The sequence below is a fragment of the Chanodichthys erythropterus genome, chromosome 19, assembly GCF_024489055.1.
Source record: "Chanodichthys erythropterus isolate Z2021 chromosome 19, ASM2448905v1, whole genome shotgun sequence".
Lineage (NCBI taxonomy): Eukaryota > Metazoa > Chordata > Actinopteri > Cypriniformes > Xenocyprididae > Chanodichthys > Chanodichthys erythropterus.
In genome coordinates, this window is record NC_090239.1 from 8,447,860 (window position 1) to 8,472,615 (window position 24,756).

General features: G+C 38.0%; 1 protein-coding gene across 3 annotated transcripts in view; it reads right to left on the minus strand.

Annotated features, from left to right (window-relative positions):
• Nucleotides 1-24,756, minus strand: part of LOC137007658 (galanin receptor 2a) — an 80,707-nt gene that overhangs the window by 48,390 nt on the left and 7,561 nt on the right. For 2 of the 3 annotated variants that reach the window (XM_067369265.1, XM_067369263.1), the window contains exon 4: nucleotides 9,595-9,689. The gene's annotated coding sequence lies outside the window, so the exon portion shown is untranslated. Of the gene's footprint in view, nucleotides 1-9,594; nucleotides 9,690-15,760; nucleotides 15,824-24,756 lie in introns of those variants that run through there. The other variant, XM_067369264.1, reaches the window with a different exon arrangement.

The window sequence follows — 24,756 nt, forward strand, 5'->3', positions numbered from 1 at the left end:
TGCCTTACGAAACATTTTTGAGAAATTTAAATCCGATCACTCAAAGCACTTCAGGAGGTGGTTTGAGATGCATTCCAGATGAAACTGGACAAGTGTAAATGCATCTGACTGTTGAAGTCACATATGGAAATACTACTCCTCCCAAAATGGTAAAAAAATAAACATGTGAGAGCATGTTGTAGGTTATATGGCATGTATATGACAGGGCTAATACAACATGCATTACTGCCGCAAACGAGTAGCCTATCTCTTCAGCAAGCCGACAAGCAAACTGCCGCAAATAAAACTGAAAGTTCATTGTCACAGATGCTCAACACACAGTCATCTTCATTCAAAGAATTGGGACTAAACAATCAGGGCCCATAGTTGAAACTGTAACAGTAAACAGGCCCATAGTTGAATATCTCCAAAATTTATAGCATTAACTTTTTTCCCCTCAAAGCTGAGTGCAACAAATACAGCAGAGCAAACTTTAAGCTGTCAGTCAAACGGAAACTTGTGTGTGATCCACGGCGAACATGCTAATGGTTTGTCAGAGCTGCGTGCTTTTATTGAATTTCTCAGTTTAATTCTCACACTTTAATAGCATTTATAGCTTCTAACTTAATAAAACAAGCTGTGTTACTGTGAGGGCCAGGATTTATGCCACATATGATTCTTATATTTTCATCTTTGTATTGATCAATAAATGAAAAGACTTTACTATATTGGTTTGTTTTAATATCTTTATTTGTCATTGTACTGAGTCAGTGCACGGGCTAAGTTATTTGGCTTAAGGTTAAAACATTAAACCAGTTAAAAATCATCTAAACTGTAATGTTAGAAACATAATCAAAAATTGAACTTTAACAATTTTAACAAATGTTTGGAACCTACCTGGTGTGTTGTAGGAACAGACCAGCCTAGCGACAAAGAGGTTCAAACAGGAAGCTGAACTGTTTTTGTGGGAATTCTAAAGGAAGTGAGAATGTACCAACTTAGATGTGTTAGAGGGGACACATAGGAAAATGTGATGTCCTGATTAATGTGATTTTTGTTTAATAGAATTCTTTTTGCATTAACTAAAGTTTATCCATGGCTTTAAATTTAGTTAAATGTATTATGTTTATTTCAGGGTTTGTGTTGTCACTGTTTTGAGAATTTGTATGGTTTTGTTTCTCATTCTTCTCATTTCTTCATTAGTTGGTTTTGTTATGTTATTGAAGTGGTGCTGGCCACCTCTTATAAATTCAGTGTATGTCTTGTCTAATCTTGTTACGTAATGTATCCTGGAAAGTTGGTGCTGTTTTTTGGTCCGCTGTCAGTTTGAAAGGCTCAAGCATGATTATGCTCTTTTGGAATGCTTTCTATTCCCTGTGATTGAACCTGAATGGAATATGACTTGGTCTTTTTAACTGTTATCATTTTTGTACCTCTGATGAGGCTTGATCACCTTTTTTTCTTGCTTTAGCAAGACTCAATAAAGACTATCAAGAGTGAAGACCACTCTGCCCCTTATTATGGCTATGGACTTTTTTGTTGTTGTTTTGATTTGCTAATGCTCATGGCATATTCATCACAGTTACTATGAGGAATGTAGATCTGTATCCAGGTGTGAGGCACTTTATCTGCAGAGGTGTAGAGAGAACATAAAATCCATACTTCAGTAAACGTGCAGATACCTTGCAGTGAAAATGAATACAAGTTACAAGTTACCAATTCCAATACGACTTGACTAAAAGTCATAGGCCTGGTTTCACAGACAAGCTTTAGCTTAAGCCAGAAGTAGCGCATAGGGGTGCTTAGGGGCTTGCGCCAAAGTAAAGTGACAGCTGACTTGAAGTAAAGCAAATAAAGTTCATTTTAATATTTTAATACTATAGAACATAGCTTAACAATATTGCTCTGAGCGTGTGCGTGTGACCGTGATTCATGTGCATATGTCAGTCAGTGTGGCCTTGCACGTCAAGTTCTGAGAGAGTTATTCAGTCCATTATAAATTCTGGTTTTGGCTGCCTCTGGAATGGATCAAACCATAGATATTAGTTTTTTTTAAATCTGAACTCCAAAAAGCAACGAAATTGTCAAACATCCATTTAGTGCATGCTCACAGAGGAAAACGGCTGCTTGTTCTCTCAATACTGTCTGTTTTACTGAAAAACCTCCTAAGGTGATTCAGTGAGAGAGCAGTCCAAACAAATGTGAGTGGATTCAGACCGTTTTGCAAAGGCGTTTTACCAATTCATAATTTAAAACACAATTTAAGTGTCAGAAATTACTGAATATACCAAATATATAAAAAAACTGAATATACGAAGTCTGACCCCTGATCTAGAAAAAGGTATTCAGATAATGCATTCTGGGAAATTAAGTATTATGCCCAAAGCAATTTTAAGGCAAGCCTCAGAGGTTAGCAAAAAAAAGGAGACCAGGAAAGGAGACCAGAGGGCTTTTTTTAAATGGATGCTGAATCACTTGGATCACTTCACTATGCTGAATAAACTGTTTTTGAGGGAAAACAGCTTATCATTTAATGAATCTACAGCCTTTCCACAAATCTTCAACATGTTTGCCCTTAAACAGTAGTTTTGGATTGATCCATTTTTAGAGTTTACACCGTAAACTTTATCACTGACAATTTTGCGACAGGTAGGATTTAGTTAATGGCAATTCTCTTTCAGTTCCACAGTATCTGCAAACAGTGATTGACTGTCATACAACATACAACAAGAAATTCAATGACATTAAGATTGTAATGTGATTGGTTATCAAGGCACACGTGATCCAAGTTGGCTGTTACGCTTTCTCGAATGGTAGAGCAACAGACCCTTTTATCTCCCAATAGAAAGCCCATCTCTGTCTGACTACCTGTTTGTCTGTTGCATGATTCTTCTTCCCCAAACTGGGGTGTTTGGTATGTACCTTTAAGGTATTGATATGCACTCTTTGGTATACCTTTTGAAAGGGTATCACCCCAGTGACAGCTTGTGTCCTTTTTTTTCTGAGAGTGTATCTATCTATTGAGAGAAAGGTATGCAGGTAATGCATTCTGGGAAAGGAAGTGTTCTGACGGTCTATCTATCTGTAACTACAGTGGACCACCTAGAGTATCTGAGAATGCCATTAATGTCCAGGAGAGGTTGGCAAGGACTGACTGAGTCTGATGGTGATGGGATGTGAGGCAGAGCACTCTGAGCAGAACAGAACAGCTGTGAAAACAGACCAGTCTCACAATACAGACCAGAGCCATGGACTGCACACTACTCGTGTGGTCCAACCTAACCAAGGATGACATCAAGGTGATCTGCAGCAGGATCCTGACATCTACACATCTTCTGCCACTACAAACAACTGCTGATTCCCAGAATTCCCAAAATAGCATAATTGACTTTCTATAAATGATCAGTTTAGCATGTAGATGCGCTAAATAATAATTATGTTTTGTAATAGTTGTTAAGAATGAACTCCAATTTTCATAGCTGTATGTTCAAAGTGGACTTAAATGCTATTTCTAGACCCAACGGGTGAAGGAGTCCCTTTCAAAAATAAACATCAGAGCAAAAAATAGATCTTTTGAGAATGCTGTACCCCAACCACAAAGCATTCACGCTATGTTCGCAAAATGCACAGACTAATTCATCTTGGGCTAATTAAACAAGCTTCTATTAGCGGCTAATTTTCTGCCATGGAAAGTCACCTCTTGATCCTGGGATCTAAAATAAGCCTGCTGACAACAAGAGGAGAAAACAGGGTTTAGGCCAATACAAATGAACTTCCAGCTGCCAAAACAGATCAAGCATGGGATCCTGGCATTCTCCCTGCCACTTAACACCACGTGCCAAATTTTTAATCACACAAGACGTGTATTTACACATGTGATTTAGAGATGTGCCATGCACATGATAGATAAAACTACATACACAAAATCAATACAGATTTTTTCATTTCCAGGTCAAAGACAAGCGTATGCTAGGAGATCAACTGGCACACACAAACAAACATGCACTCAAAAGTTGACTGACAATTACACATGCATCTCATTGTGTATGATCTAGTTTTATCTTTTGGCTCTCAGCCGCCTTAATGTGGTTACAGCCACATAATTAGAGTGTATGGCTAACTAATTCCCAGTAGGATATTTTAAACACTTTCCATGGCTGCACACCTCACTGCACTTTAGCAAAGAAACACTGCATGGAAAAATCACTTTATCTACCCAACAAATTACAGATAGATAGAACATTACCTTTACGAAGACATCAAAATAAACAATTTCATGAATAAACCAGCATAACTGACATAATTGGGAATGTGCATTTCAACTTACTAGTTCTAGTTAATCTTTTGTTAAAAAAAACAATTCAAGTGAATTGGTTTGTTTGGTTGGTTCATTTAAATAAATTGGTTAAAAGAAGTGATTCATGGATTCATCAGGTTTTAATCAGATCAGAGGCTGGAATTGACGGTGCTGTCACAGACACAAAAATCATTTCAGTTTTGCAGACCAATCCAGCAGTTTGATGGAAAAATTACATCGTGATGGGTCACATATGAGTCACCAGTGTTGGTTTGTGAGTCTCTGAATGCAAGACATCTGATGAATGGGATAGTCGTGTACTCCCACTGTTCTTTAAAGTAGCACAGTAGTATGCACAACAATTAGGCTACTATGGAACAACTACAAGAGAACATTCACATTACACTCACAGCAAATCAAACATTTAGCAATTAGAGAGAAGATTAAAAAGATACATTTCTGGTCCAAACATTAGTGGCATTATAAGCCTGTGGAATATATGTTCGCCAACAGCGAGTAAATTGAGAATATTTCCTACTGGCTACAAAACTGTATTTTGCATCATTTTTATTGAAACATATTTTGTCTTTATGCCAATGGAAAAATTTAGCAGTTTTTTCCTTGCATTTTTGTGGCAAACAGCGCAGGTCATTGTGTCACTCGCAGCATTATATATTAGCCAGTCTCAAGTGAAACAAAACCTCTCGTAAAAACATTTATATACGTTTTGGTGGCTTAAAGCTAGTAATATATCACATATGTTTTGCAACATGGAGTTCTAGAGGGGAAAAGAAACACTTTAGGGATCCTAGATATACTTTTGATGGTAAAGACACTCTTGAAGGTTATTTAAACAGTTCCAAATCACTTGTTGCTGATCAAAACATGTAGGCCTGGTTTCACATACAGGGCTTAGATTAAACCAGGATTAGGCCTTAGTTCAATTAGGATATTACGTAGATTTTATAAATGTGCTTTAGAAAAAAAACATTACTGGTGTGCATCTTATGACAAAACAATGGCACTGACATATTTTAAGACATGTCAGTGCAAGTTGCTTTCAGTTAAAACAGCTTAAACATACATTTTAGTCTGGGATTAGGTTTAAGCCTGTGAAAATGGAGGGTAAAGTCAGGGTACTTGGACTCAGACTGGGACTGCAATCGACCGTTCGCAAAGACCCGCCCCCCTTAGTAACTGTTGTTACATCCTACAAGCCATGTCGATCTCTCGCCACACATCATGTTCTCACACAGTCAAAAATACATAGCAGAGCAAAGAGGACACTGACAACGCATCGAAAGACAAGACAGAGCAGGTTCATTTTGATATGAAACAGTGTCAAATTTTTTAAGAAATTTAAACAATAAATACAGTTTTGTGGTATTTGTGGTAAATACAGTTAATACTTTAATGTGTCGTGATATATTGCTGTAGTGCCTACTATCTCTCTCTCAATCTCTTCCTACTAGTTAATTTATAGCATCAAATAAACATGAATAAACATAAGGAATGGTGTTTCAATTGCAGAAAGATGTCAGTACACACCATTTTTCAAGTTAATTTACCTACATTAATCTGCTATCTCCACTAACTGCTTTATCGGACAAAATGGCAGATTTGGCGTTATGATTGGTTAGATTGCCTGTCAATCAAACTCCTGGTGAAGGGTCAATAGGTTGTTTGCACATGACGTCACAGCAGCAGCACGAATGAGTCTGGAGGGCAGGGACTGATTTTTCTATATAGGAATCCTATCAAAAACTCAAAATTTGTATGTTTTGCGTCATTTATGGTTGCTCAAATCGATAAAATCGAGAACCCAGAAGGTGTTTATATTGTTTAAATAACTTATACCGTTTTTTATAACTTATATCGTTTTTTAACTTTAAAAGTTGTCGCCTTTAATAGCATTTTGCGTCTGCTGATACTGAAATGAATACGGATACCTGCTAACATCATTTGTTTTTGACTTGGTTAAATATCCACATTCTTCATGGTATTGTTTGCAGGGAAGAGAAGTTATTTTATCGCACTGAATGTTAATTTGGTGTTTTCACTTCAGTTTTGTAGTATTCCATTCACAATGTTGATCTGGTTACCATGAGAACAGTGTCACGCGCTGCTGCTTCATCCATCATATGGTATAAAATGTCCAAATAAATATATGTTTAACAAGCTGACAGAAGTTGATTCAACAACAAAGACAACACTTTCAAAAACACTCAGCTATGTGATTTTATTGAGTGATAGGGAGTGGGTTACATCAGTGACATTTTAGTGTTTTTTTACACGTATAAAAGGCAACAATTGTATTACACCGTCCAGTTTTTTCTTTAAACGATGATGTGAGCTCCTGTTGCAATTCTCGATTCAGCATAAATGACCTACAATGGCGACATTTTTCACAATTGCGACAGAAAATCAAAAATACTGCCCTAACTTCACTAGCAGAAAGGCAGCGCGATATAAACAAATCGGGTGTGTGTCATACGTCCTGAAAAGTGAAGCTGCCGGCTCTTTGATCGCCCCCTACTGGCTGGATGCAGTACAGGTCATAAATCCCGCCCGCTCAATGCAGTCGAATGAGACTTCAGTGAAAACTTTCTGAAAGATGGTTTTGGTCATTTAAGGTAGTTATCACGCTGATATATATTCAATTGCTCGTTTTTGTGATAATTTAGATTTTAGCTAGCAATTTTATGCTTTGATGCAATATTCGTTGTTATTTAACACCAAAAAAATGAGTTGTTCAGCAGTAAACTGTACTAACCGACCTACAGGATCTGACAGATCATTGAACTTTTTTCTGTAACATTAAATGTGGGCGTTATAAGCTAATTAATAAATGTTATTAGTTAAGATAACACACCTAATGTTAACCATTTTGGGAAAAAGCAGGTGATCGTTATCTGGCAGTTACTTATCATTTTTATGGGTATAAAAAATAATTAGCAGGACAAAACTAATGACAGCAATCGATCTCCTGTAACGTTAGTTGAACTTGGATCGTTTCTGACGATTTAGAGTTGTTTCTAGTGGAATATTATATTGAGTTTATCTACTGAATTTGCCGTTTCAAAAATATTAATGCTCTAGAAACAGAATAGCCCATTATTTTATAGGTAGATTTTAAATTGTGTATAATTTTTATAGTCTATTTAAAATACTTGAATGATGACGCAGTCGTCTGGGCGGAAGTTTGATACCGTGACTCCGCCTCCGGGCTCCAGTGACGATTCCTTCTGCGCATGCCCAGGCTCCAAGCTTTTTTTTTTTTGACGTATTGCGTAATGTGTCAGCGCCCATTCGTCGGCCCATTTTGGCTTCAGTTCATTACAATGGAAGAAAGCGTCGTTGCGTCGTCCATCTGTTTTTACAGTCTATGACACAAACCCAGACTAGAACTGAACGGCGTGACGGCAGCTTCACATTCTCTGTATCTACCTCCTCGATGGCAGGAAAGTCTTTCAATTCAGTGGAAAAGTCACTCATCTTCATAACATAAAGATCACGTCCAACATATGTTGTGATTTTCTGTTTATACCTTTCTAAATCAGCACAGAAAGGAGTTTTCTCCATCTCTTCCATGTTTATTTTCACTGCTTGCCCTCCACCGGTGTTTCACGCGTCACCAGAACCACGTGATTGCAAACAACCTATTATAAATGGATGCACTAAGGTGGATTTGTACTCAAACTTTGGACATTTGCAAAGTCGAATCCACGTCATGTGTAACATAAAAGATTTAAATATATATATATATATATATATATATATATATATATATATATATATATATATATATGTAACAACATAAAATTAAGATAACAATACATAAATTAACATTTCCCAGTCAAACTCAGCTGGTTTCAGACTTGGACTCGACAAGGAGTCGAACCCAACACTAAAAACATGAACTCAGAGCTAACTCTACTATGGTGTTCTGTAGGGATGCATGTTCATGTTAAGGGAACATGAGGTCAGTAAAAGGTCCACGAGGTGTCATCAGCAGCATGTGAGAATCAGTTAAACATTGCTATGCCTTCATCTGTACATCTTTACTCATTAACACGCAGCATGAAAGAGAACACATGGCAACAACACGTCTCTCGCGCACACAACCGTCTGCTCATGGGAGGAAAAAAAATTGCACGGCCTAAGAGCCAGACACGCAAGCTGATATATCGCATTTGTGTGTTTTCAGGAATGGCTGCTGCATTTCATTTTTCATCATTTCCCTGCCCGCTCCGTGGCCCCCGACTCTCAGGGCCGCCCACAAACTGAGGACTTCATACCAGACAAGTGCATCACCTCGCGTCGGAAAGAATGAACACATCGTTCTCTAATGTGTTTCAAATGAGTGCAGGTATTTTGGAGAGAGTTGGCTTAGTGAAGTATCCCATGACATCCTGTACAAGCACCACGTGGCCCCGAGGAATTGTTTGGGCGTGCGGTGTCATTAGCATGAGACGTATGTACAACAATTTGCTAGCATATACAAATTACAAAAGCAAAGATAAATGAACACAGAAAAGAAGACAAACACTTTGTAATCTTAATGAAGCTTGTGGCAAATATGAAAGCCTGTGGTCAATGCAGCTGTTTCCCACTGAATAACATTATAAACCATCGCTTAGACGAATGAGGTCTATAATAAAGTCAATACCTAAGTCATGAAACTGTTTTACAGTGAGCATATTTCAAGGTTTTGATTGATGCGTCAATGTGCTAAACATGTGTTAATTCAAAACGTTGAAATAAAAACTTGTCTACAAATCCTTTTGGACCCAACAGTAGAGGCAACTCAATCCGCACGGTGATGTTTGAAGTGAGCTGACCTGCATGGACTCTGGAAGGGACCCGCTGAGATGACAGAGCAGAGAGACATCAGGGCCACTTGCTCCCCCTCACAACATCTCCTTTAATTATTTTTATAATGCAAGTGAAGAAGTGAATGGAAACTATGTGCAGCCTCCTGTGGTGGTGGAGGGGGTTGTTTCTTTCCCCTTCTTTTTCCCCTTCTTTTTCTGTGGTACTACTGGAGGGGTTTGATCTATAAACACATCAGAGCTCACTTTCTCTCCCTCTCTTTTTCAGGAGGGTGGTATTACTGTGAGGTCTAGGCACTGAGGCATGGTGAATACATTTCTGTGTCCATATACCTGTCCACATATCTGACCTCCAGTGAAAAACAGGAAACTGCGGATCCATCTCGCTCTACTGTCTACACATGCTACATACATTCTAAGGGTCCGTTCTCAAAAAAATGTTTTTATTATTGGTCTAAACAGACAGACAGACTCAGAATGCATTACCTGTGTTCAGTGTCTCTTCAACTTCTCCTGTCATTTCAACTTCCTGAGGGATGTGGCCAAATCAATACAAATTCCATCTTGATTTTTTTTCCAACCTAAAAAAAAACAAAGCACACAAACATTTTAGGTAATTATTTATTGGTAGATTACTTTTACTATTCTCTGTTACTTTTTAGTAATGTTCAGCCACACTAAGCATCTCCTGCTGATCTACACATTATCATAGGTTACAAACATAACATCTTTCCCTTACTACTTCTAACACCTGGTTTAATTGCCTGGTCTGAATAAGAGTTCAATTCACCCGTTGGTGTCTCATCACGTTGTACTATTGGTTCTGAACCCTAGTACATTTTGCGTCATCAACGTGAGTACCAGTGGCAGTCGTTAGTTTTATTTATGTATTTTGTCAGCTGCTTCCTTCCACTGCATTGCCAACCTTAAATTGTACAGTCTTTTTTATTTCCCTCCTCTTCTTTTGTTTTAGCAGTGTGCCCTGACTTTGACCTTATTTGTCTGTACTGTCCTTAATGTTCTCATTAGCATCCATCTCTTGGTTCTATCTCTCCCTCCCTCCCTCCCTCCTCCTCCTCAAGCGTCGTCCATCCTCACTTTTTCCCCGGTCAGCATGTCATTATGCTTACCCACCAGAATGTGGAATCACTCCACTTCATGCAAGCAGAAAAACCACAAGTTGTTCTAGCTGGAGCGTGCCCAAACGCTGCCAGTCCTGACAGTGGCTTCAGCTTGCACTTCCCCTGACTTCGTTCTCTTCTAGGAAATTAGAGAGGAGAGTAAAACGGCTTGCGAGTGCTCTGTCTGCTACCTCTCACAGTATGTTGGCGCTCATCCATGGGGTTTTGTGCTTCTAGAGGATTCGGAAAGCTAACGCCATGAATGAAAGGCTCAGAGAGATTGCGCACTTTAAGAGCAGCGGTCAGGGGCCAGATGCTCAACATGGTGGTGGTCAGGTAAAACTCTACAACGGGTGCTGCTGTGGAGGGCCAACAGAGTGATATCATCCTTCCTCTACCTGAGAGAACTGGCAGTGATGGTTGAATGCTTTTACTGGATGTGCATGCACGAGGGTCGCAGGCAGGTTCGTGTTCCAGTACGATCTGACCACATGGGTCTGTGCTCCCTCACAGGCCATAAAAACCATGTCCAGACGCCTGGTGTATTGGCCAACAGATTAAATCGGCGAGGAGATGATTTCCAATATCAGCCCTTAGTCTGAGAGTCACAAAACGAGGACAGCTTTAAAGTCACAATGACTAGTGCTAAGCGTCATCTGCCGGTTCTGCGACACCTGCAGACGTGGCTTGTCTAAGATTCAAATGAACTGTCTTCACATTGTGTGTGCTAGAAATGTGCTGCCCCAGCATCACCAGAGCAGGTCAAAGCGCCAGGCCAACATTTCCCATTACGCTAACAAGAAATATTTTCATTATTCTTTTGGTTTGTTCATTTTTTATTTGTCTGGTAACAGCACATGTCAAGTATTCACTGCTCAGCTCTTTCCAAGCCAGGAAATGCACAACAGTGAAAAGAGAAGAAAAGAGAATGAGAATATTGGGAATATTAATTTTCCAAACTATGTGGATATGATAAATATAAGGCATCAATGGGTCATTAAAATATTTTGCAATCAAGACAAAAAGTCATACAATGCAGTAGAAAGTCACAGCAGTAAATGAAAAAGTGCAAAAATTGTACCTTTCAGTGTGCCACTGGGATTTGGGGTCATTGGGACATTAAGATTTGTACTTTTTTGACTAATATGTAGTTAAGTGTTCATTTGAGGTTATTGCTCTAGTGACAAGCTGGTTTACCATTTATTTTCTGAAAAAAAAAAAACAAAAAAAAACATACCATATCCATGAATCTGAACTGAATAGACATCTGGAGGTTAGAATAAAAAATTGGGTGCCAAACAGTAAGGAATCAATAACACTGCCTTCTTTCTTAGTATTTGACAACCATTTGGTAACAAGAAACATGACCTAACAAGCTGTTTCTAATGAGAGCTATTTCTGCCCCTTACCCATAGCGCTCTCCTACTCAGTTCTAGCGGGTAAGATTTACTGTTTGGTTTGGAGTTCAAAGCCATAGCAGTAAATTTTTCATTTACAAAAGAGGACAGGAGAAGTGAACAGTACCCTTGTTATGAGCCGAGCTGTTGTGTTTTTTTCTTCTTCTTTTTTTCCCCCTCCTTTTTATTGCAAGGGATTAATAAGACAAGCACTGGAACACCCTCAAAGCCAAAACTTGACTGCTCAGGACCTGCTTAACTAGCTAAATCAAAATAAATTTAAAAATAAATTTAAAAAAAAAAAATATAAAAAGCTCTAGAAGGGCGCTTGGACATCAGCCGCACAATTTAGCCTTCTCTACCCAGGACCTCAGCGGGGCTAAATGGGCTCAAAGAGGCCAGCAAGGTTGGAGAACAAATGACTGACACCAGAAAAAGACAAATTATGAGAGAGGGCAAAGAAGGTTATACCTCCATCCCAGCTTAAAGTGCAGCCAGCCAATCATCAACCAACACTGCCAGCATCATAGTCAGTGAGTGTGCAGGGGTGAGAAAGTCTACAAAGCTACAAATTCATTCAGTTCAACCTCAAATGAACCCATTGGGGATTGAGATCTCTGCTTTACTAAGAAAAAAAGAAAAGAAAATGTTGTCATCGTTTATACACTATCATGTCATTCCAAACCTGTAAGAATTTCTTTCTTCCGTAGAACACAAAAGATGATATTTTAAACAATGTTGAACTAAGCATTCTTTCTCAGTAAACAAGACTACTTACAGATAATACATTTTATGAATAAAGGATTTTGATTTAAAAGAGCTGTTTGTGCACAATTCCTATTGTTTATGGCAGCAGTTATTCATCAAATGATGGAGAAGGAGATATTACTCTGAGAAGTAATACATTCAGGTTTCTTTTTACCTCACCTATATGTATATGGACTATAATGGCTGGGATTGGGAATTTGTCATTGACAGATCCTTAATTATCTTTCATTGCCAGGGTTGTGTGCTAAGAGAAAAGAGGGACATGTAATGTCCATCATTTTAAAAAAAAAGTCACCTTAACAAGAATCAGCCTTCAAACACAATGATTTGTCCTATCTGAACTAAATCTTGCGCAAGCACTGACCGCCAGATAATTAAAACGATATTACGTGTACGAGAAAGTGAACAGTGTGGGAAAATATCATGGAAAATATTAGCAGGATGGAAAATGTTACAGGTATTTGGATTCCAAAAGATACTGTAATAATATAAAGCACTTTGCCTTCGAGATGACAAAACTTCCAGAAAAACATTAGATCTCTTCAAATCCCACCTACTCACACACCACACACATAAACACACACACATACACATTTCCCTAATGAGTTGGTTTGGCTGCAGTTGTATTCGGGCAAATTCGTGTATTATGACATAACCCAAAGCCCTCCGACAGACCTGAAGCTGTCTGATTTACACAGGCCTCTGAAGACTCGCTGAAAGAAATACACTGTTTCTTTCCTGAATTTCACTTTCTCTGTCTCATTCTATTGCTCTCTCTGGACATCTAATTGTTTAAGGGTATCAAATTAAAGTTTAGATAGAGGAAAGACCAACCTCAGTTGTGTGACTAAGTGAGTGTTGACAGGTCAGAGAGTGACAAAGTGTAAAAAATATGTGGGAGTTTTAAAGAAATTGTGCGTTTGAGAGAATGAGAAAGCAACGGAGAAAAGTGTGTGAGTGGAGGAATAATTACCTGCAGATGTTGGTCTTTGTTGGGGGGTATAAATCTCTAACCACATCAGAAATTATCCATAAAATTTACAGCTTAGGAAAACCATGTGTGTGGCTATTTAGCACCCTAAATCTACAAAGCCTTCTCTAGCACTCTCCCACAACAGGACAGCGAGATGAGGGGGGTAACGGAACGGAAGGAAATGAAACCAGCCCTCGCCTCTTAATTGTTTTTATGTAGCCAATTCAACCTGCCCCCTCGCTGACATGTGAATGGAATAAATACTCCAAAAGAGTGAAATATTCTATTAATGTTAAATCTATCCTGATGCAAGCCTAACAGATGAAAAAAGTTCATTAACAGATGAAAAAAGTTCATTTATAGGGGGTAAAATGTGAGACTATCAATCAACATAATATGGAAGAACGGCTTAATGATTTGTTAGGACTGGGTAAGATGTTCTGTACATGTCGTGATTTAAACGAGAAAATATATTTGCCCATAAAGCTATTACACAAAGTTTCCACCAGAGCTGGAACCAGTCGTACATCTGAGATGCATAACTCCAGACGCATCATTCCACTGGTTGTCTGTTGATTTACACAAACATGTGGTTCTGGGCTACTGTGCACTGACTGACAGCATTTGGGAGCTTGATAGCAGTCAAAAGGCTTAAAGCGCAGCAATGAGCCCTGGATCTAAGAGGGAAAGTCAGCAGAGATGATCAAAAAAGTCAATGTGAGATTTAAGGGTTGAAATGGAACAAAAGTGACTGAAGGTTACTGAGTTCAAAATCACATTTGCTGGTGCCTGCATTGGATATAATGTTAGATGCTTGGGATTATCACTATATTTGCAGTTCTTAATTTCAATTTAAACCAGAAGAGGGCATTTTGTGACTGAGAAAGAAAAGGAGCAAGCAGTTGTTTTTAAGCGGCCAAGTGACAACCCATACACTGCACATTTTATGATTTTTATCCAATCATTTTAAAAGTTGTGGCATATATAACCTTAATTTTAACATTAAACTATACACCAGTAGGTAGTGCTGTCACCATACTCTCAAGGTACTCTCAAAGCATGGTCCCAAGTTCACAACATTTCTAAGATATAGCCAACTTTCCTGTTTGTCATTTTCATTGTTCAATTTAAAGCTGCATTACAGGAAAATAGTTTGGAATATTACAAATATTATAACTTCTAACTTTTAAATGTTATTGAATCAAAATTGGGAGAAGAAGTGATGAAAGATAGGAACTAGATTCAAATCGGCTGATTTTAGAAAGATGGGAATAACTGAACTGAAAATCCAAGATGGTGGCCAATCTCATGGGCAGACAACTCTAATCAACTCAACATGAGGCTAGAAAGCAGAGGAAAAAGATTTGTGTCTCTGGAGTTCAAAGTTAAAAAGAAAAAAGGACAACTTGAGATGTTGGTAGTGCGAGAGCATTTGAGTGCAAGTGTGGGTATCTGCATGTAAGAGTAATGGGCATGCAACTGGTCGCAAAAGCTGCCTACTAGGGTGTGGGGTAGGTTTAGGGGTTAGTTTCTGTTGTAGCATTGTGTACCTTTCGGCATGCCCATTACAACCTGCAGTTATCCCTATCTCTCTGAGTGAGATACCCAAACGCTGGTCACAGGACTAATCAGACCAGTGTTGCCAAATCCGCGGTTTTCCTCCGGAATTGGGCTACTTGTACACTGTTGCTGCGGGTTGTTTTTCATATCCGTGGGTTGAAGCAACCCCAAATAACATGATATTTAGCCCCTGGAATGCGAATTTTACCAGGGGAACCCCACCAAATATGTGGATTTTACGCCCTCGATTTTTACTGTGACCCCCCGAAATGCAATTGGGCTAGTTTTGAGTAGCAATTGGGCGAGTTTTGTTGTGAAAACTTGGCAACCCTGATTCAGACCCTCTACAACTGACTGGTTGGTAATGTGCATGCTTTGACATGCTAAGTGCTGGCAGCAGATTTTAGTTTTAATTCTCATGCCATGCTCATTTTGACATCAAACTAAAGTGTTGCTGGTTTGTGGTTTTGATTTAATTGGGACATTTGGTCACTCTATCCCTAATTGGTGTGCCAAATTTAACCATACAGCTCTATGCAAAAGACTACAAGCTAGAAGAAATCTGGCTGCTAAAAATTATTTAAACTCTTGTCGGAATTTTAGATTTTTAGAACTGTCAAATTAAATCTTGTCAGTGCAAAACCTGGAGATCAGCCATGTGTTCTGCCTCATCCTAGAGTCATCTGAAGGTGACATCACCGTTATTGTTGAGGTTTTTCTTTTGGTCTAAGACCTATCACCTTAAAGCACCTTTAAGGGAAAATCTAGAGAAAATGCAAACAAACAATTGCACAAATGCTGTCTGGTGTTGTAATTGCATCACAGGTGCTTACCTCCTGGTCTCAGTGATGGAAAATGCTGTGGGAATTGAGCTAGTGTACTTCCCTTTAGGCTCCTCTGTTCTGCTGAGGGGAGGAGGTGGGAATGGGTCACAAAGATGTGGTGCGGGAGAGATGGATGGAATGGTCACCCTGTCCTTGTGATGATCTCTTGAGTATATTAGATGGCGTCAGTAGGCTCTAGGAGGTAATCACAGTGTTTATTGTCACAGGTGGACCACTGTGTACGACTCCGTGCTGGAGACCCAGCTGTAGGGACCAGCGTCACTGCCGGCCAGTGCGTTTGCGCGCTAGTGTTTGTTGCAGTGTGTACTACACACTGCCAGAGGCCTTCTTTCTGACAGTGCTCTGAAGTGATCACATTTGACCTTATAAGAAAGAGCATGAAATATTCTTCTCTGCTCAGACAACCTTCAAATCTGTTGGTCTTGTAGGGCAGTGTGAACTAGCCTTGTTTTAACTTGCTTAGAGATAGATTGTGTCAGTATCGCCTGCAGCTCATTTACTAGTGTTTATTGCAAGTGCTACATGATCACGTGCCTGAAAACCCAATTATTACGAATTCAACATCAAATGATGAGTATGATGTGATTTTTTGAGATAGAAAATGTCTGCAGAAAAAAGATAACATTTCCTCAGTGGCCCAGAGTCAAGTAAATTTTCCCTGCGGAGACCAGGGTAAACAGCACCAGCAAGAGGAGTGGGATTTGATTTGGCCCGTTCGGCAGACAGAGCAAGCAAGAAAATGATGGTCCGGGGTAGAGCGTAATTGAAAATGAAAACGATGGAGCGATGAGGAGGAGGACTCTGCCAGACAGTGCGGTGAGTCTTGGCTGAGCTCTTGTTTCTCCTAAACAGCTGATTTCCTCCTCATTCACATACTCCATCAGTGTCTTTGTGTGTGTGTCGGTCCTGACTCCTGTCCACCAAGTCTCTCGGTTCATCCTAGGACAGATTGTCAGAAACCCAGACGCCAAGTCTCCACCCAGACTAGCCCAGTGAACACCAATGACATCTACAGGAACTCTCACTGTACTCGCTCACTTTCTCTCTCTGGAGCGCTGGAGTCAACAGAAGGTTAGCCAGAGATCTCTCACCACTGTCTTTATAGACTCTAATAATACAGAGAGAGGGAAAGCGAGATTTTTTTTTATCATTTTTTTGAATGACAGTGAATTTCTATCCAATCCAATCCTTTCCAAACACAATATTACCGCATCTTTAGTTTTCCTCTCCAGCTGTAATCAATAATTGGGGTCTTCCTTTGTTGTTTCTTCTTTTTCTTCTAATCACTCCATTATGAAGCTACATCATGTGATTTTGCCCCTTGTTTGGTGTTGTAAACTTTAGGAGTAAAAAGTCACAACCTCTGCGTTAATATAATCTGGAAAATCATTATTATTCTAAAGAATTGTTCATGCAAAAATGAAAAATTTAGCATCATTTACTCACCCGCTTGCCATTCCAACCGTGTATTATTTGATATCTTCGGAGAAACACAAAATAAAACAGAATGCAAAAATAAGGTATGCAACATATGTGTTGAGATAGAAAATATATATAAAATGTCATATTCATATAATATATATATGAATGCAATCATAACCATTTTACTTAAGATCACAGTTAATTTTTTCTATGATAAAAACTGCTAATAAACAAATGCATACCACATTATCTTTATTTTGGAGGTATTATAATGAAGGTTTAGAGTCAACCACTAAGCAGGCAATGGAAAGCATGGAAAAGCTTAATTGCTGGAAACATTTACATGACAATTCTTCTCTGTTTTTATCTGCAAATAAACTCCAGCAGATTTTCCAAAGCTATGTGTGACAAATATGTGTGGGTTTGTGAGTTTGTGTGTGTGTTTGTAATACAAAAAGTCTAAAATACAGTCATTTTATATGAATCATGTCAAGGGCTGTAAGTATTGTTTACGCACACACACACACACACACACACACACTGAGGGGATTTCTTTCAAAGAAACAAATTTGAGGTGAGCATAAAAACAACAGATGGATAGAAAGAATTCCATAGACATGCATCAAATAGCAGTTACTGTATGCACAGTTTGAATCATAGGTCTGTCATATTTTCACCATGGAGATAAAATATTATATAATGACAATAGAGCATAACAGTTACCATTCATTTTTTCAGCAGCCTGGGTTCCAGGAGTATTTTTTCCCCTTTCATTTTCTCCATAGACTTTAAATCTTATGAGTATAGAAATATCCCAGTGTAACATCCAGAGTTAAAAGTAAGCCATTAGTTGACTGATTTCCCCTGAAAAAACACTGTAGCTCTTCCAAATAATTGCGCTGTTTGTTTGAGCTTCCCATCCAGCCCTACAGAGCCTCACTGGCCCAACCAATGGCATCAAATTGAAGCAGAACAATCTGTTTGACTGACCGAGTGTTTGAGGAACCTGTCTGAAAGCGATCATTATATTTGCTATGCCATTTGTTGACGCTAGTGACCAGAGTTTCCATGTCTGCTTATTAAAATTACACTTTAAACAAATAAAACAAACACATAGAACAAATTTACCATGATTACCATTTCAATCAAAACAGACTGGAGGATCTCTGGTATACTTCAATGGGACTTAAATATGAATTTTTTTTTGAAAGTTGAAATCACACTGACATGATTTTTACAGAAGCATATTCCATCTTTAACTACACTGTATATCATAGCAGGTTTACAGCCTATGGATTATTGCTAGAAAGCTATTTCTCTATGGAGAACATAGATAGGATTTTTACTTCTGTATCTGCTGCAGGTGCCAACTTGAGTTTTACATGCTAATTTTTTAAATGTGTTGTACTTTTTTTTCTCTCCAGCTTTTTTCTTCTCTGTATTTGGTCTTTAAAATAATTTGAGGGCACAGTAGTGAGAGAAAGGACATAAAACTGTCACATTATCTAGACTGAAAACACTTTTCTGTAAAACAAACTACTGCCTCATTTACTAAAGCTTTGCAAATGTACATTACTGTCAAAATAAAACAAGAAAGAACATGGTATTAGAAGTTTTAACAATGCTTGAGTTACAGATCTATAAGTTGTACAAGAAAGAATAAATCTGATATAAAATCACTGTGAACTATCAAGAAAAATATAAGTCGAGATAAAAGGGCAGTTAAAGAAAGTGAACAACAAAACGGTGTGTGTGTGTGGGGGGGGGGGGGGGGATGGAGGAGTGGAAATTTAGTGACGGACAAAAATTATCACAAGTTATGACATAAGTGCACAGAAAAAGTCAAAAGCACAAAACAAATGAATGAAGTGCTTGTATTTCATAAATATTAATAAATCCATCAGCCTCACGCAACTACTAACATCAGTATTAATATAACTTTGACCGTGAGCATGTTGCATTGTCCGATGCATTTTCAACCTTTTTAGACTAATACACTCATTTAAATCACCTATCAGAGCAGTCCTTTTAGACAGGGGCGTAGAAACAATCTGAAAAGAAAAAATTTAAATTTATCAGCCTGGCTCATGAATATTAATTAATTCCTGAAAAGCAGGTACGTGGGCACTAACAGAAGTCCGCAAAAACACGATAGCATTTGATATAAGGCCATTATAGAATTTTTTTTTTCAAGGTTCTAGCCATTAGTGCAGACGGTTCAATTCAAAAATACTACAGGTGGCCAGAGTGGGCATGAATGAGTGTGAGATGTATGCACATAGATAAGAAGGTTCACAATGGCGTAGTGTGCTATCCTTCTAAGATGAAGTAGCCTACATACAACACACAGTAAATCCACATCACTGTTTTGCCCACAAACGGCAGATTTGTTTATTTTATATGAAAAGCGACTGATAAAGTGTCCCAGTTTCACTTTATCATAGACTTTAAAAATATTTATACAAGTCAAGACCAAAGTTAAGAGTTCTCGTCTTGACAAGTTAATACGTGACGGAAGCCACAAGGTTCTTTTGGATTTAAAATACAGACTAAAATACAGAGGCAAAACCGTCTGACAGGCTAGAGTGACATCTTTATGAAGACCTTTCCGTCTCTTCGTTGTCCTGGAGCCATTTAATGCAGTCACCAAGAAACATAATCATGTGGATTTCGGCAGAGGAATGAGAGAATAAAAGACAGAAGGAAAGACCGAACAAAGAGAGGGAAAGGACTAAATCTAAAATATAACATGGAAAAAGCAGGTCTGAGATGGAAACATGCGTGTGGAGCCAAGCGGTCAGGGCAGGGCTGAGGTTGGGTGAAAAAGGGCCAGAGAAAAGTGGCTATTTCCCCTGGCTGTGCTCTATCAGATTAGCATCAATACACGGCTTCATCGCCACTGACATGAGAACGCTTATGAAACTGGGATGCAAATGTGAGACTCCGAATGGAACAAGAGGACCCATATAAATCCACAGCCAAATGCATCACATGCCAATGTCAGAAATAAACTTTTCTATAAGGATCAATATTTGCGCCCTGGAATTGATTTTGGATATTTCCAAAATAGTTCTAACAGCAAACTGTTAACTGCTGTTTTGTTAAATCAGAGAACAGTCTGTTCCAAACACAAATCTATTTTATGACTTCAGAAAACTTAGTGACAAACCTAAATGGACCACTTTAATGATACTTTCATTCTGCTTCTGTGTCCTTTTAGAAACTTGGAAAGCTTTTGCCATCATTTATTGCAAAAATAAGGAAATAAGAGCAAGTAAATGATGACAATTTTCATTCCTTTGTAAACTATTTCTATAACTGCTTAATTTGAAAATAGAAAGAATAAAACAAAACACCACTAAAAGACATGATGAATTCAAAAATTCATTTGCATACAACATTCACATCCATTTGCAACTTATTTGTACAGTGTCATTTGAAAGCTGGATGAAAACATTAGCCTACTTGGACTGCTGCACTACTATTATGTAAGGTCCTTCTCTAGAAGTGCAGGCATAAATAAGTCTGTTTCAGGTCATCTGTGTTTCTCTTAATAGTTCACATGTGAGACAAGCTAATGACCCACAGTGAACCAGGACTCACACCACCAGAGTGTTCTGTAGACAGGGTGGCCCACAGGGTCCCTGCAGTGGTATAAACGTTTGTTTGTTTGTTTGTTTACTGGATTGCTTGAAGGAAGACATTAAAACAGGGGATGCTTTCTGAACCATTGGACACCAAATACCTTGAATGGACTCACAGACATGCACACACTTACTGATACGCACGCACAGGCATTAAAAAACCTTAGAAGAATGAGACAAGTACCATATCATAGTCACAGAACATTACAAAAAAAAAAACTATAAGTGTCAAAGAAACTTTGTTGGGATGAAAAATAACCGCTGTGTTCCAAAATTCCTATCATTCTTTAAAATGATGGTTACATAGCAGCTTACTAGAGGCATCATTTTAAAGTATGGTAGGAATGAGTGATATTAATATGCTTAATAATCAATATAGAAATATAGTAAAACAGTAATTTTGAAATATTATAATTTAAAATAATTATTGGCTATTTTAACATATTTTAAAATGTAATTTATTACTGTGATGACAAAGCTGAATTTTCAGCAGTCTTCAGTGTCCCATGATCTTTCAGAAACCAATGTATTGGCCGCCAATTTTTGATCAAGTTTGATTAATTAACTGCATAAAGGCACTGAGTTGTATAATGTCTCTTGCATAATCCAATGTTTTTCTCAGGGTAAAATACTTAAATACCTGCCAAATAAAAAAAAAGAAACCTGTACAAAATAGAGCAGAGCTCAACAATACAGACTGCCCGGTGCCAACTGATGGAACTGTCACTGTCCCGATTGGGCCAGTGCTGCATGAAAGTTCATCCTTTCCACCTGTTTTTAAGCCTTACCCATTTAAATACTCAAGTGCAAAAAGATGCAAAAGAGAACTCAATTTGGTACTCACTGTGTAAGAAGTTTTGTGTGCTCACACATCCATAGCATGTGCCCAGAAAGTCGCATCTCTGACAAAACGAATACTAAAAAAAGTTCTCTTTTGCTTCTTCTTAAGCTTGGACAAACAAATTCACACAAAATTATATAAAAATGCCCACCTTGGCAAGTAAACACAGTTGGTTATGACTGAAGTGAACGTAAACAGTTGAGAAATAAAATGCACAATTGAATTAGTTAAAGGTGCTAAAGAGGATGTTTTGTTTTATACATTTTTGCAGTATTACTTGAAACTGTCTTTACTAACTGGTAAAAGACTATTTATTAGGTGCACTGAAAGGAATAATATTAATATACATCATCTGTGCACGAGGTAGGGCCTTAAAAACATCAGCCAATTGTTTACGCGATCATTGCGTAAACGATTGGCCCTCCGGCTTGTCAATCACTACCGTGACGTTCCTTGTGAGAGACGTGCGCGGATTGGCCCTCTGGCTTGTAAATCACTGCCATGACGTTCCTTGTGAGAGACGTGTGCGGCTCTGCGCTCCAGTAACTTTCCACACTCTACAGGCGCCGCATACAATGTTTTTGTCAGGAGACGGGAGTAACAACTGCAGATTATGAGTTACCTGCGGTGAGTCCGACAAAATGAATCCACTAACACGACAGAGCGAATACCGATGGAAAACACTCGTGTTCCAATACTCGTGCACGACTTTTGGGAGGCGTTCCCTCGAAATGAGCTGTGAAGGAGGGGGGGTTGTTCTTACGCATGCGCTCATTTCAAAAACTCAGTAACAGTCTTTGGTTTCTCAGTCGACGAAAAGATCCTCTTTATCACCTTTAATTGGATTTGTGTAGCTCTTAAAGTGACAGCAGCCTAACATTCCTGCTGTTAATCAAACAACAAAAGACAGTAATTAAATAAATCGCTCACTGCTCTTGACTAAACTTTTGTAAATTTAATAAGGATTTATATATATTTAATTTATACACCCGTGTTATCTTACATTTGATTACTTCATTCAATTTCTGTGCCTGAAAACTGCTGTTAGACTCCCTGAAAAGCACTGTTTATTTAATTTGTTTGTTCTGTTGTATTTATGCTGGCCTGCTGAATGTTAAATGGATGGAATAAATCCAATCCGTTTTCATATGAAGATGATTTGACGATGCAGCAATAAACTAGCTAGTATAATGCATGCATATTTGAACATGTTTTTTTGTGAAAACCATGATACATTTTTTTTTCCAATATTCATTGATGAACAGAAACAACACTTATTTATCCATGGGTTTCATGTGACGTCACTGTATGTTATCGCCGCCATATTTGTGTCCGGTCACAGCCCCCTGTTGAAGTCTATGGTGACAGCAGCTACAACTACCAGAGGAAGGCCAACAAAACGCTCTCAGAAGGTTCACAACAAGTTTACAATATATCTGTGATATGTTGTGTTATTAGCCGTTTTAACAGTCGTCAGAGAAACCCCGAACTACAATTTTATTCGATCCCAAAGGAGTTAGATCGGTGGAATTGTTGGCTTCAATCAGAAAGGACCACACCACTGGCAGCCAAACAGCAATGTACAACATTAATAACTGCTCGGACTGTAATTTACATAATATTATAACGAAAACACTATTGTAATAAAGCGTTGTGAATCCTCTATGTTGTTTCAACGTGTTGTTGTGGGAAGAGCGCGTCTACTGGACTTAAACATTGATTACACATAACTTGTTCAAACTTCACTTGTGCATTAGCGTCATTTTTTAAATTTAATAAGTATAAATATCTGATTAATCTCATAAAGGATGTGTTTCGTTGAGGTAAATAATCCGCAGAGCGAGGTCTCAAAAAGTAAGGCAAAACATTAATATGATTGGGACTGTCTTCTTATACATGATATTTTAATCGTATACACTTGTAATATAACGTTGTGAATTCTTTGGGCTTATTTGCTGTGTTTATGAGTTATTGACTATATTCTTTACTTCAGTTTATGGGTTTTGATTCTCTTCAGCTTCAGAACAGCAATGTTTACTACTGTAATATTAAAACGTTCATGTTTTCAAAAAATGAATGCATTATTTGTAATAACTATCACTTATATTGTTCTCGTATTATTTTCAAAAAACGCATGATTTGGTTAATAATAAGGATCGCGAACAATAACAGATTTTTTCCTCAAATCATCTAATTTTGATAATAACACTGATTGAGCTAATGTTACACGCGCTGAATGAACTGAAGCACTTTGCTAGGTTAATTAACTCAACGAAACATCCTATATATGGTAATTCATATATATATTTATACAAGATAAACATAAAATTACAACTTATTTTCACAAAATCATGCGCGCATGAACTTGAATTAGTAACGTAGTCAGAATAGCTCCTGTTGTATTTGCGTTCTTCTTGTAACAACACGCCGAAACACAGCAACTAGAATTCACAATATTTTAATACAATAGTGTAGACAATTAAAATGTTATTAATATGAAAGCCATAATCGTAGATAATGTTTTGTGTTGCTGTTTGAGCACTCGCGCTGAAGCTAAAGATGATCATCAATACAATGAAGCGCTGCTGCGTTAGTTGCCACCTTGGACACAAATATGGCGGCAGGCATAGTTGAAGTGACGTCTTTGAAACCCATGAATAATATTTTTGTAACAATGTAAAAGTCTTTACTGCCACCTTTATGCCATTTAATACATCCTTGCTGAATAAAAGTATTAATATCTTAAAAAAAAAAAAACACTAACTATAAACTTTTGAAAAGTAGAATATGTATTTTTATATTTGTTAGAGTGTCAAGCCGTTAGCTTAACAACAAGTTAATAGATTAAAGAACATTAAAAGGCTTGATTAGAACTAACAGGCCTGCTTTGTGCCTTGGGAAATAAAGCCAAGGAAACTCACAAATTATTGGGCTAATTCAATATTGTTTCATTGGAAGCATGTGCACATCCATGACCTTGATGACAGTTTCAGCCTACTGTGCAACACTGAAAAGATTAAAGTTAAAGCAGAAGCAGGGTATAGTTAGATGGAGAAAGATGTTGTTTAAGAATATCA